At 45.2% G+C, this 19,029-nt stretch overlaps 1 protein-coding gene across 1 annotated transcript in view; it reads right to left on the bottom strand.

The window, feature by feature from the left end:
* Akain1 (A-kinase anchor inhibitor 1) overlaps positions 1–19,029 on the bottom strand; it is a 46,369-nt gene that overhangs the window by 11,138 nt on the left and 16,202 nt on the right. The window lies entirely within an intron of this gene.

Below are 19,029 nucleotides of genomic sequence, written 5' to 3'. Positions count from 1 at the left end.
TCCTGCTTGCTCATATAATCTAATGGGAGAATTGGGTTTTTTTTTTTTTTTTTTGGTTCTTTTTTTCGGAGCTGGGGACCTCGCTTCCTAGGCAAGCGCTCTACCACTGAGCTAAATCCCCAACCCCGAGAATTGGGTTTTAATTGAGTAATTGAGCAGGCTTTGAGCTGTTTCGAGCTATAAGTCTGAGCTGTGAGAGAGGAACAACCACAAAGGTGACTGATCTAGTCTGGGATGAGCAATAGATTCCCAGACAAACAATCTCTGTGTTGACAGGGAAAGTAAGGCAAGGAGAACTAGAGCAAAACAGCAGGTCAGGGAAGGAGGTCAGAGTGCAAAGTCCCAGGCATGTGTAAAAACAAGGCTCACCAAGACATGGAGAATGCTAAATGGCTGGGTGTCTGTGACAGGGAGGAAGAGACAAGAGTCACACTTAGGAAGGTGGACATCCCAGAATGCTCAGGCTGTGGAAGGGATCAAGAGGACTTTGAGTGGTTTTGTGGCAAAGCAGCATAGATTGTCATATCTACACCACGCAGGATAGCTGGAGAAACCAGAGGAAAGCTGGGCCACCACAGTAGGAATGTGTAGATCTAGAGAGTCCTAGAAAGACAAATGGATTCCGGACCTGCCAACAGGAAAACAAAGTGAGTTTCTTCTGGCCTCAGAAGACAGGGCAGGCATGGGAGCACTAATAGAGCCGCAGAAGGCTTTTAGCTTTAGAGCTGCTAAATTATTTTAGCACATAATTTAATTTCTACAGTATTACTAGGTTGCAATGCCTTAGGGAAGCCATACAGAACAGTGCCAATAAAACCTGAAAAAGGAGACGGCAATTTAATCTAGGATTCGGATTTGATTATTTCAGGCACAAAAGACTGGGGTAACTTGAGAGAGAGAGAAAGGAAAAAAGTGCAAAGTCCTGAGCTAGCAGGACTAACTAACTAACTACTAACATCATTTCTAAAGCAATGGTGGTCAGGAAGGAGTGAGAGCTGCGTTCACAGATGTCTAGAAAAGCATACTAAAAGAAATGCAGGGACAAAATGGAGCAGAGACAGAAGAAAAGACCAACCAGGGACTGGCCCAACTTGGGATCCATCCCATGGGTGGGCACCAAACCCTGACACTATTACTGATGCTATGTTGTGCTTGCAGAAAGGAGTCTGGCATGGCTGTCCTCTGAGAGGCTCTATCAGCAGTTGACTGAGACAGAAGCAGATATTTATAGCCAACCACTGGACTGAGGTCAGGGACCCCTTTGGAAGAGTTTAGGGAAGGACTGAAGGATCTGAAGGGGATGGCAATCCCACAGGTAGACCAACAGTCTCAACTAACACAGACCCCTGAAAGTTCCCAGAGACTAAGTCATCAACCAAAGAGCATACACAGGCTGGTTCTAGGCCCCTGGTACATGTGTAGCAGAGGGCTGCCTTGTCCAGCCTCAGTGGGAGAGGGAGCACCTAATCCTGTAGAGACTTGATGCCCCAAGTAGGGGAGATGCAATGGGAGTGCATTCTCTCAGAGGTGAAGGGTAAGGAGGTTGGGGTGAGGAACTCTGGGAGGGGAGACTGGAAAGGAGCAACATTTGGGGTGTAAATAAATAAAAATAATTAATTAAAAAGAAAAGCATAGCGAATGTCCAGGAACAACCCAGCAAATGTGAGCATCTGACTCAGGATAAATACATCAATCCAATGGGTCAGTGGGTCAGAGTCACACAGAATATTGACCAACTCACATTCCACATAATCATTTCTAGGTCGATTTTATATCTATATTAAATGTAAATTTGGGGCACAGACGTTTCAGGCAGTGAAACTGCTCCTGTGGAAATAATAGGAACATAGTATTTCTCATACTCTGTTTACCCAAACCCAAGGTGGCCCACAGTGCAAGGAAAGAGCCTTAATATTGTGGGCAGACTTCAAGTGTTCAAGCTTACTGATTCATGAGCCATTGTGTGGAGTGTGCTGTAACTGCGGGAGGTTGTGTGTGTGCAAGGGCAGAGGGCACATGAGAAATCTGTGTGCTTCTGGTTTTGCTGTGCAACAAAATTGCTACAAAAAAAAAAAAAAAGACCCGGTAAATTTCTTGTTTTTGTTATTTCTAAATGTGTTGTGTGTATGATGGGGGAGCCTGTGTGCAAGCACTCACATGCGTGAACGCTGGTGTGGGAGGAGGTCTGTTCTTCCCTTCCACCCTATTTGAGGAAGTATCTTGTTGTCCACCCCTGAATTCCCCAGTCCACTCTCTTTCTAGGGATTCCCTTGTTTCTATTCCCATGTCCCAGGAGTCACTCTGGTATTACAAAATTTGGCTTTAAGGTGGGTTCTGGGTATAATTCCAGTCTTCAATCGTAGGGACCAAGTACTTTATCCCTTGAACTATCTCCCCTGTCCAAATACCAATGAATTCTTAGAAGGGGGACAAAAAGCAACTATTGTAAAGGGAGAAAATGGTTTGAAGAAGGAAAATACGGGGTGTGGGTGGCACTGAAAGAAATGGGGGCAGGGCAAATGTTCGCGAAAATGTTATGCGGGAGGTGTTTAAATATTGCATTTTCTGAGCACTTAGAGAACAAGAAACTTAACCAAAAGTGGGTTATGAGTTCAGAGGGACCCGCAAAACTTCTTAGTACAAGGCTTCTAATGGAGTTAGCAGAAACCTGGGTTTCTCCCTTTCACACCATCACTTCCAAGTTCTACTTTCCCGCTGTCATCAGTAATTCTAGAGTATTCCATAAAGGGGCGAGTTTAGGAATGGCGAGCCACCAGGATCAGGCTTGCAGCGCTCTGGGCGAGATAAAACTTCCCGCCCCTTGTCCGGATCTGTCAGGATGGGGCAGTTAAAGGCAGATGGCTCCGCGCACCGGTCCCTGCAGACCCTCAAGCACACACTGAAGGAAGGGCACGGTGCCCGGCCCCTAGGATGCACGGTGGAGCGCGGCCCGGGGGAACAGAAAAGCCAGGCACCGAGTGGCAATCGGACGGAAGACGGAATAGAAACCTGGGCGGACCGTGCAGCCGGGACACGCCGCCCCGCCTCCGCTACGCAGCCTCTGCCGCCCCCTGCCGGCCGCAGCGGGCGTTGCCGAAGTCAGGAAGACTCTCCACCCCCACCCTCAGCCCTAGGCATGAGCTGAGAATCCTGACCCTGGAGTCAGGGAAGGAGAGGTGTTTCTATTTTACCGAACCCACTTAAACTGCTCCAAGGACAGCGCTTGCTAGCCCATTGACTTAAAAGTGGACTTACAGGTCCTGCTTGGAGTTCAGAAGCAACCCAGAGACTTCCTGCCCTAAGATATATATAGATCTTAAATATATATTTGACCACAATGCCAAAGATCTAAATATTTAACAAAATATCTTGATCTCCTGGGAAACATTAACCAGTTACCGGCCCTTCCCACTCCCCAGGGCAGTGGGAGGGATCGATGTAAGTATAAATAGTATGAATGATTTTAAACAAACCCTTTAAAAGCACCCTCTCATGTTGCCCTCTCTGGAAAGCACTAAGTCATCCCCACAGTCACCATCGTCTGCGCAAAGTATGGTTCTAGATCAGTTTTAAACAATCAGCTCTCACAGGTCACTCATGGTCTCTGCAGGAAGAGTACATAGCAAGAAGGATAAGTGGAGGAAGGGAGGCGGCATTTCCTTGAACAAGGGAGTTCCAAACATTTGGAAATAATCCTTTTGTAATGTCAAAATATCTCGTACCTTTTCCTCACAGTAATGAAACAGGGTATGGATTCAGTCGTGCTTAGGTGAACTTGGATACTGAAAACCCATGCATTTGAAAATATTCAGGAGAAGCTGTATTCCACCTATGGAAGTCCAAACATGGTGTACGGGTTTGAATGAAATGCCGGCCCCCAGACTTATATATTAGAAAGTTTGGGGGCTGGGGATTTAGCTCAGTGGTAGAGCGCTTACCTAGGAAGCGCAAGGCCCTGGGTTCGGTCCCCAGCTCCGGAAAAAAAGAACCAAAAAAAAAAAAAAAAAGAAAGTTTGACACCGCTTAGCTAGAACCACTTGGGAAGAATTAGGAGGTGTGGTCTTGTTGGAGGAGGTGTATCTGGGGGTTGGTGGGCTGGAGGTTTCAAAGGCCCACACCATCTCTAGTTAGCTCTTTTCTCTGCGGCATGCTTGTGACTAAGAATGTAAGTTCTCGCTACTGCTCCAGCACCAAGCCTGCCTGCCTGCTCACGGCCGTACTTCCTGTCACAATACTCGTGAACTCTGGCTCTCTGGAACCAGAAACCTGCATGTTAAATGCTTTCTGTTTTAAATTGTCTGAGCCACGGTGTCTCTTCACAACAATAGAAAGGTAACTTAGACACATGGCATCCTGTGCCCTGGTCAATGTACGGCTTGCCTTGAATCCTACCGATTCTGTCCCCTAGACAGCACACAGCCTGCCTTGTGCCATACCAGGCTGGCCTTTGAAGCAACCTTAAAAAGCAGACAAATGTGAGTTAATTCCTAGAGATGAATTTGCAAAACCGTAATGGGGTCTATGGGCACGGTTGATGCAGGATCACGGGCTTCCACTGTCGTTTCCGGTCTCTCCTTAATAATTGGGATACATTAATTAAATGACTGGTTCTGCAAGGCTTGTACAAAGTAGACCTCTTTAGGAGTAATGAAATGGCTAAGATTTCTCTTAATTGAAAATATTTAAGTTAAATCATACTTATTTATCTGGGGTTGGGGTATGCCACGAGTTTGTAGTAGACACGAGTAGATGATCACAGTGCAACTGGTGGGAGTCTCTCTCTCCTTCCTCCGTGTGGGTCTGGGGGTCAAACTCAGGTCACCGGGCTTGGCAGCTTCACCCCCTGACCCATCTTGCAGGTCCAATTTCTTATGTTTTTGTGTTGTTTTGTTTTGTTCTTTTTTTTTTTTAGTGTACTGTGAACTGTGTTGAACAGTTGGAAGAACTAATAAACACAAAAATCAATTCTATTTCCAATTCCTTTCCGTCCGGTTGCTCCGGATAAAAACCTTTAGTGGTGTCAATAAGGGCTTTATGAGTGAATGCCGTGGTCTGGTTCTCAGTTTTAAAAGAAATGCTCTTAGCTTTTCCCCCACTCCATAAAACATTGGCCGTCCTTTGACAGATGAAGCCTCCATTCTGTTGGGATGGGATCCTTTTATTCCTAGTTTTGTTTGGGGCTTTTATTGTGAAAGAACATTGAATGTTATAAAAATGCTTTTCCTGGACCTATTGGGGTGATGGTGTGGTTTTTAACCCTCGTTCTGCCATTGTGATATATTTCAGTTATTAACCTGTGTGTGTTGAAACACCCCTGTGGCCCTGGCATGAAACCACGTGATCATAGGAACAACATTTATGATGTGTTCTTTAACTTGACTCACTAGGGTTTTACTAAGAATTGTTGCAACTCTGTGTACATGGGCTTCTGTTGTCTCCTTGTCTGATCATGAGATGACGCTTGCCTCACTTGGAGTGTGAACTTGTCAAGAGTACTTCCCTTTCAGTTCTATGGGAAAGCGTGAAGGACCAACACTCGCTCTTCCCCCAAAGCGTCCATAAATTCCACAAAGCATCTGTGGAAATAGAGGCACAGAGAGTGTTCTTTGGAGTTACTTCTCCGAGGTCAGAGCTACAACCTTGAGTCCTGACTAAGTTAGAGTCCTTTCCCTGTAGCTTTGCCTGAGGCTCCCGAGCTTGGGGTGAAGAGCTTTGGTCACTAAGAACCCAGAGGCCCTCTGCTCTCTGCAGGAAACTGACAGTGCTCTGTGATAGTGCCTCACGCCCATTTCCTCATGGTCCTTTGTTCCAATTTAAATGACCATCTTGTCTTTGAATCTCCACTCGCTCAGCCAAGATGGTCTTTTGAAAATGAATCAGGCAAGTCATGCCTTGGTCGGGATGACCTCCCTGGGTATGAAATGAAAACTCAGCATCCTGATACGTACGGTGACTGTGGCTTTCAGGGGCTGCGTGAATACCTTGTCCCTGCTCCCACTCAGCTGACGTGGTTTTCAAAGTCGCACACAGGAAATGCAGCTTGTGATGTATGACTGGCATGTGTCCATCTACTCTGAGACCCTGATCAAGCTAATTTCTTCCTCTATGAAAAGAGTGCAGCACAGGCACAGCCTTATGTGCTTGTAATTAACAGTGACTATGACCCCTCTCTCTTCTCTAGGGTGTCTGGTCCCAAGCGGGGCACCCCTGCCCTGTCTTGCTCACTTCTGTTCCCAGTGTCTTATGTTCCTGGTAGACACTTAAAAGCATTGCTCAGTGGATGACAGTCCCAGTAGTTTTCCATTTCTGGCCTAACTTCTCCCGGTCTCTTGGCTCATTAATTCTGCGGTTGCCTTCCTCTGCCCTTCCCTTGCTTTGCAACAGTGAAAAAAAAAAGTATAGGAAGAAGCGGCCTGAGCGAGTGATGTGCTCTGAGCTCAGGCTCCAGCCCTCTGCAGGACAGCTGTGGAACACACCGGCAGGAGTGAGGCTGTTAGAAAACCTTTGATTTCCAGCCTTCCGCCTCAGGGCCGACGTGCAGTTTGGAGATGTTTACACTAAATCCCCATCTCTTATGGAGCAGCTTCTGAGTCTCTCCATCTCTGCCTCCTTTTGCATCTCTGTAAGCCTCACGCAGCGTTAAGGGTTCTTGTCCACAGCTCCTTGCACTTTTCAGAATAAGAATGTGCCAGCCCCTTTCAGTTGGTTCGAAGGAAATTCCCAGACAATGTTGTTCCCTGTTGGCCGAGCATTTTCTGTGAGAATGTGCTCCATGAGGTTATAAACTCCCGGAATCCTGGACACATTGGTACATGAGCATCAAGTTCCACCAATCTCTGAGGCCCTGTAGCCATCAGCCAGGTGTGAGAAAAAGCTCATCCAAGACACTATTCCTTTAAATCCCATTTCCGAGGCTGCCTATCTGTCAGTGAGCACACATCCAAGTCATCATCCATTCACACAACAAAGGTGAAGATGTTCAATTCATGTTTGAAGCAAAGGGAGAGAAGACACATCACCATCACTTCAACTACACCTGAATAAAGAAATGCAAAAGCCCCACTCTGTACATGAACTTTCCATGGTAACACTCTACCGCATGTGGCTTCTCTGGTAACTTTCTTCCCCTCCAATCATGTGTCCCTTTTTTCCCTCCACCCTAGAGAATCTTGGCTCCTTTGACTGTGTTGGGGTTAATTAAAAGAAGAGAACAGTTGGCTGGAAAACAGAAAGGGAATTGAAGAACAAGATCAGATGTTCTGTCTTTTTTCCCCTTCAGTGGTATTTCAGAAGGGAAATGAAGAAGAAGAAGAAGAAGAAGAAGAAGAAGAAGAAGAAGAAGAAGAAGAAGAAGAAGAAGAAGAAGAAGAAGAAGAAGAAGAGGAGGAGGAGGAGGAGGAGGAGGAGGAGGAGGAGGAGGAGGAGGAGGAGGAAGAAGAGGAGGAGGAGGTGGAGGAGGAGGAAGAGGAAGAAGAGGAAGAAAAGGAGGAGGAAGAGGAAGAGGAAGAAGAGGAGGAGGAGAAGGAGGAGGAAGAGAAGGAGGAGGAAGAGGAGGAGGAGGAAGAGGAAGAGGAAGAAGAAGAAGAGGAGGAGGAGGAGGAAGAGGAAGAGGAAGAAGAAGAGGAGGAGGAGGAGGAAGAAGAAGAAGAAGAGGAGGAGGAGGAGGAGGAGGAAGAGGAGACTTTATAAGTGTTTGTTGGAGCTGTGCACCACAAGCCTCGTACCGCATATTTTACCCCGAGTTTCTGTGACTTTCATGTTGCCAGAAATGAAAACTTCAAGTTAAATGCATCGAGATTTTGTCTCAGAACTAGATAATGGAAGAGAGGAAGGGGAGAAAGAAGTAATACCTCCAAGCATCCTAATTAGTTATCCCAAATAAAAACAAAAATTGTTCCCTGTGTCTAACTGTAAGGGGAGTCAGATCCCCTGGAACTGGACTTGCCGGCAGCCCTGCTGTGAATATTGCTAGCAAGCACGCAGGAAAAGAGAAACGCACGAGACACAATGGCCGGTATGGTAAGAGCTGTAGTTTTTCTCTCTTTCAGGAGAACGTCATCCACAGTGTTCACAGTCTTCCTCTCATTTTGATTATTTGTGGAACAGGATGCTTCAACCACAAAATCTTCACCTGTCTGTTGCCATCTTTAGCCTCCTTCGGTGGAAGAACTAGCAGATATGACAAGCTTCCCAAGTGTCCCTCTGTAGGCACATCCTCTCTTCCCACTAAACAAGAAATCTTCTGGATTTTCTCACAAGTGCCTCCTTGCTTTTTTAAAAAATATTGTCCCAAAGATGTACAGCGTCACTGACAGCTGCAGTTTGGTCCTCTTGGTTGGCGTGTACCGTCACATTCGCAGCACACATCCACAGGACAGATCCGCAGCTGCTACAAGTGTGGGGGGGTAGGGTTTGCGAACACTGTTATTCTGCTAAGATAGGTTTGTTTTTATTACACGTATGGAATGTTTGTGCCTCCCTGTGTGTGTTTAGCTTCTGCATGCCTGGTGCCAAGAGAGGCCAGAAGAGGGTGTCAGATCCCCTGGAAATGGACTTGCCGGCAGTCCTGAGCTGCCAGAACAACAGTGCTGTTAACAACTGAGTCCTCCCTCGGCCCCGCTATCCTGTTATTTGATGTCAGCATTATACTCTCAGAGAAGGACTTATGAATTCAACAGAGATGACCAAGCAGGTGATTCAAGCCCTGACATGCACAGTTTGCCTTTTGAGTCTAAGGAGCTAATTTCCAAATGTGCACTGTACTTTAGGAAGCAGAAGCCAAAAATTAACCTTTGCCAAAGGTTTAAACCATTTATTTCGAAGTGCTGACTCCCTCACCTACACCTCTCTAGGCCTCAAGCCAGGGTATCATTTTGAGGTTTGCATGCTTTAATTATAGTTGAATTTGTGAAAAAGCACGCGGTTCATAGGCAACATCTTTTCAAAAGAGTTTTGAGAGGAACTATATATTTCTATATAGTTCTATGATAGTTTTTTGGTCATTGACTGAAATAAACCACATGGAAAATATTCAAATTGTACTTTGGGTGAAGCCAAAGGCCAGAAACACCATCAGGTATGTGTGCTCCCCTCCCCCATGGGCCCCTCTCCTCCCTTTTCACAACCCTCCTTCCCCTGTGAGTCTCCTCTCCCCCAGGCAGTCACATCATCTATCATTCATCCATGGGTATATATCTATGCACAGTGCATGTGCACATATGTGTATGTATGTGTGTTTGCACATGTGTGTGCCTGTGTATGCATGTTTGCACACCTATGGTGTTTTTGCATATGTGTGCAGATGTGTGTGAATGTGTGCGCATGTGTGTCATGTGTGTGTATGTGTATGCACGTGTGTGTGCATACTCAAGTGTTTGGCCATGTGTGTGCATGTATATACACAAGTGTGTATCTGTGTGTGCATTTGTGTACACATGTGTGTATCTGTGTGCTTGCATGTGCAAGTGTGTGTATGCACGTGTGTGTATGTACTCTAAAGTCTAGGAACCACAGATGAGAGCAAAACGTGATACTTGTCTTTCTGAATTGGCTTGACATTTTCTTTCTTGCCCCTAAAAAGTCATTTTAACTCGTTGCTATTAACTTTAATCAAGTTTTACAAGACATTGTTAGGTGGCTGTCAACAAGACAATGCTTTTAGAGTGTAGAGAATTGAGGGTAAGTATATGGGAGAAGGGACAAAAGATACTGACATTAGGAAGATGGGGTAACGAAGGAACTATGCTCACTATACGAGATTTATGTATGTGAAAGGATAAAAATAAAAACAAACACTTTAAAGCCTAATTCTACAAAATCATATTTTTCTAGGATGAGTGTAAACCTGCATAAAACAAGCAGAAATAAGAGTTAATTCCATTTTATAAAAGTAAGAAGATGAGAGAGGACCCACTCCCCACTTTCATGAGGCAGGAACAGGTGATCCAGGAGAGAGAAGGAAATGCTCACAGATAACATGGCTGATACGAGTGTCTGAGGCTGACAACATGACTCCGTGTCCTTGGGATCCATCTGTGACTCCGTGTCCTTGGGATCCATCTGTGACTCCATGTCTTTGGGATCCATCTGTGACTCCATGTCCTTGGGATCCATCTGTGACTCCGTGTCTTTGGGATCCATCTGTGACTCCATGTCTTTGGGATCCATCTGTGACTCCGTGTCCTTGGGATCCATCTGTGACTCCATGTCTTTGGGATCCATCTGTGACTCCATGTCTTTGGGATCCATCCGTGACTCCATGTCTTTGGGATCCATCCGTGACTCCGTGTCCTTGGGATCCATCTGTGACTCCATGTCTTTGGGATCCATCTGTGACTCTGTGTCTTTGGGATCCATCTGTGACTCCGTGTCCTTGGGATCCATCTGTGACTCCGTGTCTTTGGGATCCATCTGTGACTCCATGTCTTTGGGATCCATCTGTGACTCCATGTCTTTGGGATCCATCTGTGACTCCATGTCTTTGGGATCCATCTGTGACTCCGTGTCCTTGGGATCCATCTGTGACTCCATGTCTTTGGGATCCATCCGTGACTCCGTGTCTTTGGGATCCATCCGTGACTCCGTGTCTTTGGGATCCATCTGTGACTCCATGTCCTTGGGATCCATCTGTGACTCCATGTCTTTGGGATCCATCCGTGACTCCGTGTCTTTGGGATCCATCCGTGACTCCGTGTCTTTGGGATCCATCTGTGACTCCATGTCCTTGGGATCCATCTGTGACTCCATGTCTTTGGGATCCATCCGTGACTCCGTGTCTTTGGGATCCATCTGTGACTCCATGTCTTTGGGATCCATCCGTGACTCCGTGTCTTTGGGATCCATCCGTGACTCCGTGTCTTTGGGATCCATCCGTGACTCCGTGTCTTTGGGATCCATCCGTGACTCCGTGTCTTTGGGATCCATCTGGTATACTTATTTGAATCACACAATGTACTGTACTGGGCAGTTAGTTTATTTTTAAAATTCATTAGGACAACAATTATGCCTTTTTAGAAGAGGAGGGAACAGGTACAATTCTAACATTAGATGAACAAAAAAGTCCAGTACATATGTGAGGACATGTGACAAGCTGTGAAGCTGCATGTGGGCTGGATGCTCTAACCATGTGCAGAAAATGTGGGGTAAGATTAACAAAATCTTTGCAAAAAAAAAAAACCCTTGTATCTGAATATGAAATGCATCTAGAAATGGACGTGTGTAAAAGCATGCACTCTCAGGATGTGGGTAAACTAATGCATAGCAAGATGATGTAAGATGAGAAATATACTAACCGGGCTCTGTACTTCTTATCATAAAGTCCTTTCACCTCTAACAGGCCAGAACTCAACCAATTAGAAGAATAAGCTTTTAACTTCTTAGAATTTGGAGCCAGTCTAGATGGGAGAAATGGCCCACCAGTTCAAGCGAATGCTCCACTCATGGCTGGAAAACAGACAGTATGTCTGTCAAGAACCCTCAAAGCTGTTCCCACAGTCACAGGAAAATATAAACACAGCATGTGAGCTATGCCAGCTGTGCAGCATGGCCCTACCTGGTAGCAAGTATTTTCTTAATTATCACACACCACCACCACCGCCATCAATCATTTAAAAGTCAACCGGAGAACCATGACATTCTTGAGCTGTGCTCAGTTCTCCAAGAAAGCACAGGTAAGAGTTTGCAAAGACTGGACACCAATAATGACTGAGTCTCAGCTTCCTCTTGACCTGATGTTCTAGACCATCATGTAGTGAAGAGCTTCATCCTTCATCCGCAGACCTGAAGTGGCCACCTACCTGGAGACCATCATAGGCTGGCTAAGAATAGCTACAGACCCATGTCCTGAGCTACTAGGATAGCAGCACAGACCACATGTACCCCCGATCCTCTGCTAACCAGGCACAACAAGCATACTGTGTAACTTGATAAAAGGCAGCTTGGCTGGAACCTAGGGATCCTCCTGTACTACCCTCCAAATGCCCTTTGTCCTTTAGTCTTCAGGGGAAGAAGTTTTCAGTTATTTATGGGCTGAGTGTGAAGATCTGAGATACAGTCGACCTTTCCACTAAGCTATATGATGTCAACAAGCCATGACCGGGCCCAGGTTGGTCCTCAGGGGAAGAAGTTTTCAGTTATTTATGGGCTGAGTGTGAAGATCTGAGATACATTCGACCTTCCCACTAACCTATATGATGTCAACAAGCCATGACCGGGCCCAGGTACTCCTTCCTAGAAAAGAAAACCCATCCAATGCACAGAGCCCATAGATGTGCCATGCAGTTTCTGTGAGAGTTGTTATTTTCACTATTCTAAACTGATTTCTGAGAAATTAATTAAAAAGAAGGGCATCTAGAAAATAAGCATTTATGACTGAGAATATTTTCCAAGCTAAATGGCAAATTAAATAAAGCTTTGTCATTTATGGATGACCCTTCCTCCAATTAATGGTTATTTATACTATTGATCTTTCATAGGCATTAAAGTGCTCAGGGCATACGGTAATGCATTTGGATCTGTCTGTCTCACAACAAAATCCTGGGGTTGTTTTGTTTGTTTGTTTGTTTGTTTGTTTTGCTTCTGAGTACCTTTGACTTACATTCTTGAATGAAGACTATCAAATCTTCTCTTTCAGTTTCCCCAAGAGCCACAGGAAGGTGTTTGTACAAGCTTTCTTTTCCTTCAAATCCTCTAACTAGACATAGAACCTCCATTCGATGCTATTTCTCCATTCTGTGTCCCAAAACAAAGGAATTCTCCAACACCCTGCCCTCCCACACAGTTCACTGGAATACAAAGCAAACCAAAAGCTTGTACAAGGAGGAAATTCACCAATGAAAAAAATCAGTTATGGAGGTCCGCTCAACATGGGGGCGAGGAAAGTCAGAGCCAGACTTCGTTCGTTCTCTGTTCTTATTTCACTGGCGCCGAAAGTGGCAGTGGTTTGGAACCAATTTCTGAGGAGAAGTTGGCAGATTATACTTTAAGGTCACAAAAAAAATGTTATTCACAGTTATTGTCTTTGAGAATTGCAAGCAGGAGTTTGCTGAAGCCTGTGAGCATCTGCTTCCCTGTGACTCACCGAGGGCCAACTTCTAAACATGCTCAGCGTCTCGAGTCCCACCTCCCTCAAATGTTCCTCACCATCTACAAAGAGCCCTTGTGCATGCTTGGCTTAGGTGACCAAGGCTAGTGACTTTCTCCTCAGAGATGTACACATGCGCAAATCACCGAAGACCAGCTCCCTTCACCGTGTTAAAGGCCAGGTTCAGAGAAACACAGATTCATGCAGCATTTTGCTCCTCGTACTAAAATGCTTTTAATGTATAATAATCAAAGCAGGAAGTGACTAGCCCCGAAATGTACAGATGGCCAATGGAACAGGCCCAGGAGCTCTTCTATACAGGGTGAAGACGCATGTTCAAATGAGCAGAGGAAAGGAACAGAGAAAAGCGGATACAATTTAATCATTAAATCTACAGCTCTAAGTGGGAAACAATGACCTGAGAAGTGCTTCCCCCAGAGCTATGACTAGCGGGGGCAGGTGGCTTCCCTTGTCTCCGTGGTCATGTGACCAGAGTTGGGTCTGTCCCAGGAAATGGGAATAAAACCGTCAGCATAGCCTAGTACAGCGCAGAGCTTCTACCCGAGACTCACAGGCAAAGGCTCGATACCAGAGCAAAACTCAGAATGAAAAACTCCCCCCTTCGACTCGAACAGGAGTGGGGGTGGGGAGGGGTGCTGTTGGCTCGGCGAGCGTCTGCATCTGTCGCACCGGTGTTGCCAACTGTGCAGAAATACCAGGCAGGATCCTGCTGCCAGAAGCTAACAATCGACTTTGTAATGGAGGTGACAGTGCTCAGTGGGACAGATTCTCAACTGTTGCCAAATGGAAGCTCTGACGACGATAACCGTAAAGCCAGACAGCGGTCTTACGACATTATTCCAACCATACCTGAAGCGTTTTGCTTTTTTACTAATCTCCAGTGAAAACTGCTTCCGCGTAGTTGATGGCAGAACATACCATGTTTAGCTGCTCATCTAGCCTGTTTTAATTTTGTTGTTGTCGTTTGGGGTTCTTGTTTGCTTTTGCTTTTTGTTTTGTTTTGTTCTGTTGTTTTTGTAGTTGGCATCTAGATCCGATCTTTGCGATAAGATTGCCCATGGCTACTGTGCTCAGGTAACCTATGCAGAACTCTTGCGATCCTGGCGCCACTATGCACGTTTCAAGAATGGTCCCAAGGGTCCTTATATTATTATATTATATTATGTATAGCCCCCTCTTCCCTTTGTGCAAGCAGAAAAACAGCCACATACAGGGGTGCCTGAGGAAGAAGCCAGCATGTCTCCAGGGCTATATGAACACAGCGTTCCCTGCGATCTGGTTTCTACCAGAATTTTGTCACTGGCTTATTCCTAAGCCTTCTTGGGAAAAAAAGGGGGGGATTCATTTATATTCATAAGGAATGGACAGTCCTGTAAGCAGGGCAGAGTGGAGGAAACAGAGAAGGTGACCTTGAAGGAAACCTAGAGTCCAAGGCCAGCCTAGGTATTGTGGTAAGCTCAATGCCACTCCACCCATACAGGAAGGGAAGGAGGGAAACAAAGCAGGGATGGGGTCAGGAAGGGAGGAAGGTGTGCAGCGCGAAAGCCTTTCAGGACTCCCCCATTCCCTTAATGCAGTCTTTCTGAAGGAACCACCATTCCCTGATCACTGTAACTATATACCTGCAAGAAGATGAGGGTTGTAGTCTTGCATTACAGATAAAGAAACCTACAGCTGGAACTATTAGATGACTTGTGGAAGACCACTCAACTGAGCGGATTGGGTTCAAGTCCAACTGACTGAATTCGAGAACTCATGCACCACACCACTGCCTCCTCTCCGTAGCACCGCTTGTCAGGTGACTTTATCCTGAAGCCTGTGCTAGTCATTTTATATCCCTCTTAAAGAAGGTAGATCCGGCCAAGAGAGCTCTCCTTGAAGGACTTGGCTCCTGTGGAAGCTGATAGTGTGCAAGGAAACGCAGCAGCCTGGAGACCCGAGAAAAGCTGAGGTCACCATCTCGGAATGCAAGTCATGGGGACAGCACTTCAGGAAAGTGGACGGTTCCCGTGTGGCAGACTTGAGGGTTATTTCACCCTGCAGCAAACTCATTCCTTTTCTCCTAAGTCTGTCAACTGCTGTGCGAGATCCAACAGTATGATGGAGAATAACCTGTTTCACTCAAGGGTGATGATTAAAACGTTAGTCGTACCTAACAATCTGGCGACACCTAGACCAGCATTTAACTAAATCACCGAGGCCATGGTCTAGACAAGTTACCATTCCCAGGTAACCAACGCAACAGGTATGAGCAAAATTCACCAAAATAGCAGGTGCACAGCACACAAACGTGTAGCCAGCTCCTCGGTCTGCAACCACGACAGACATTCCTTGACAGCCAGCACTCTCTCCCCCACAGTTCAGCTCCACTGGAAGGTGAGGACTAACCTGTCTGTAATCCAAAGATTATCGTGTAGTGCAGATCCATCACTTGGGTCACCGTCCTAAGGCCGCCATCGACCCATCTGCCACCCCAGCCCCCTCGGAGGCCTCTCTGAATTTAGCTGGGTTATGTCAGAAATCCTTCACAAATTAATTTTTAAATCCATTTTTAATTCACATGTTTCAGATCAAAATGGCCAAGCTTAATAATAAATCACACTCCTTTTTCTCTAGGGAAGACATGAGCGCTAACTCATCAAAACCTCGCTGCATCGCCCACCACTCGAGGTGCTTGCCTGGTTACTGTCTTTCTTCACATGCGGCCTTTCAGACGTGTGCTGGCCTGAAGATTTAGCAAGTGTAACCATAGGAAGCTGCGCCTTTTATGTAACCGCGCTTAACACCAAAATGTGTGTGCCTTCTAAGGCATCAATTTGTACATTTTAACATTCAAACGTATTGTAATTAAAAAAAAAAAACAAAAAACATTGCACATTTCATGTCCTGTGACCTTCGGGATCTTTGCAGAAATTCCTTGGTCACGTTATTCCACAAAATAAGTGTCAAAAAACAACTTTGCAACTGATCAGAAATACACTCCAAAGTAAAAAGGAGGCCTCTTGCTTTAGACTTCCGGCTGTCTTCAAGTCAGGATCCTCGGTTCACGAACACTGGGTGTTCATTATGTGCCTTCACCCACAGTTCAGAGGTCTGCTCTGTGAGTGCCAAGTCTGCACTTCCGAGATCCACAGTCTGACCTGCAATGAGTAATTCAGTCTCAACTGTGGTCTCCTGGCCTCAGCTCCTCATGGTTGACTGAACAAGTCAACCCTTGGGCTTGAATTTCCTCTGCCTGAACTGACAACTCTACCATCCGGGTCTCCACTGATCAGAGACTCTTTCAAAGAAGTCTATCTCAATTACATAAGCACTAACAACAGCACACTCCCAAGTGCCAGTTGCAATATATATATCGGCCTTGTACATATTGGCTCATTTAATATTCATTAAAGCTGTAGTGTGAGATTGTAGTCTGCAAAAATTTACCACAGCAATACGTACTCTCCGACATGTATTCTTTAGAACTTTGCCACCTCTCAGTAAAGATTCTCTACCCTGTCTCCTTGAACTTGCCTTAATTACTACCATGTAGTAACTCGAGACTTCCAAAGGTATGCTATAAAAGCTGACCTAGTCTTTTCCCCTTGTATTCAGCCATCCTACAAGAGTTCCAGGCCTTCCTAACAGCAAGTAACATAAAGGGGTTGCAGTCAGCTAACATCTTACCTGACAGGCAATGTCAATCACGAGTCATCCAGTACTGAACCTTTGATCAAAACCTCTGACATCAGCGTCTTCCTGCTAGTGACAATTCTGGCAGCGCTGAGCTCTCTGCAAAGCCCGCCCTCCAAATCGAAGCCTCCTTGTGACCACGCTGCCTAGCCGCTGAGCTCCAACGTGCTTTGTTGGCAGAAATGGGTAACTAGTACAAAGCTACTTGCAGCTCAGCCTCATTTTACACATGAGCCTGTGGCCAAGGATCTTCTCACTGGATCCTTACAGGCTGCTATGCCTTCCCTTACCAAGCCCTTGTGGAAAGAACCAGGCCTTACACATAGCTGTGTCTAGTCCTTGAAACTTCTCAGCAACACCTCACCTAACCATTTAGATCAGTTAGTACAAGTGACATATTTTACATAGCTGTTAACGCAGCCACATGTATTGTACCCAAGAAATCATACCACTAAAGGGTAAGGTGGCTGATGACATCATTGGAATAAAAGAAAAAAGAAAACCAACATCAGAAAAGAATTTGCCACTCAGACTGTCCCATGGATACTTACTTACCAAGAATATAAGAAACTGAAATTTTACTGCTGGGAACAGCAATTTCCAGAAAGCCTGACTCACTTCTTTTGCAATGCATCTCTAAGACCCTCTCTGAGGAGTATCTTCAGACTGAACATGGGGCTCCTTCCAAGAAGTGAAAGAGCTATCATAGGGGGAAAATGGTGGCATTGTCTAAATTACATAAAGGCTGTAACTCCGGATTGATTCCTGAAATGCCGGTGTGTCCCAGAGGTTGCCACCTCAAAATGGTGTATGTGGGGTTGGGGGGGTGCACTGTAGTTCTTTTAACAAAAAGGTAATCATGAAAAGAGAAAAGCAGGTAATAAAATCTGCACAAAAATAAAATAAAAGCATAAAAACGGAAGTTAGCTTTTAATACGAACCAAACTGAGTTGCTCACGATGCTGCCTGCCTGTGTGGTCACTACTTGGAAGGTTGAGGCTATGGGGCTGTGAGCTCAAGGCTAGCCTGAGAACCAAGGCGAAACCCACAGGAGCTGACATCACTGCCTGAGATTAGCATAGGAATTGTTTGACCAATTATACAAGCAGAGCCTCTGATTAAGGTTAAAAACCTAAATATGATTATAATTCAATTTTCTGTATGATGTGCAATCCATCAAGCATTTTACGTGTTTCCCTTTAAGTCATGATTACAATTCTATAAATGAAAAAGGCTATTATAAATTCTATAACTAGGTCATCTGGGGTTCAGAAAGACTAAGAGACTGCCTTCAAGGCAAATATCAAGTAACTAGAAAAACCGCTGGACCAAAATTCCTGATTCAATGTCTTAGTTCATTTACTAACTCTGAGTTACATTTAAAAAAAACACTGTATAATATTTTACATTATAAAATATGGTAGCTTATATTTTAAATAGTCGTGTGTGTGTGTGTGTGTGTGTGTGTGTGTGTGTGTAATTAGCCTTCATAGCATTATGAAAACCAGTTTAATTCCTGAGCTCTCAAAACAAAGTGAGACACCTAGCAAATGTGATAACATTAATGTTTATTTTCAAGGTGATACATTATATACTCTACAAATAAAAGATTTAATTTTAGTATATAAATTGACTCTAAGATAAGTCATATAAAAATTCAGGGCCTGAGAGGAAACTAATTCAATAATCTTCTTACCTCCATTCTGTCCTCCCGTGCTTGAAATTTTCAATAGTCTATTCCGGAGTATGGAACCAAGACAACTATCCCTATTTGCCCATCTGGTTCAGATTACTGTCTGAAGAAAAAAAAAAACACCAAGCCCTGAGGGGAAATGAACTGGGAAGGCTTCCCCTGGGTTGCAGTTCTCAGGACTGCTGCCTGATTCCTGCGCCAACTTTGATTCTGTCTCAGACTCTGATCAAACAGTCAAGCAAGACACTACTGGTCCTCGGTTCAAATCCATGGCTGTCCTCCAAGTGGTGATATCCTCCTGTACCCTGTATCTTTTCCCCTGCAACGAAGGTCTTTGCCAGCTCAGATTGTGTTGATTTGAAAAAGAATGACCACACACACACACACACACACACACACACACACACACACACACACCTGTCTTCCCGTCCCCCACTCTAGCATTCAAATGGTGTCCAGTTGGGCTCAAAGGCCAGAGAAGAGGATTTTCTGGATCTCAAACCTCTTTTCCACCCCTCCAGAACCACCCTCTCAAAGGAGTCAGACACAACTAAGGCCG

Source organism: Rattus norvegicus, chromosome 9, assembly GCF_021556685.1.
Source record: "Rattus norvegicus strain SHRSP/BbbUtx chromosome 9, alternate assembly SHRSP_T2T, whole genome shotgun sequence".
NCBI classification, from domain to species: Eukaryota; Metazoa; Chordata; class Mammalia; order Rodentia; family Muridae; genus Rattus; species Rattus norvegicus.
This window is presented reverse-complemented; position numbering and strand designations above follow the sequence as displayed.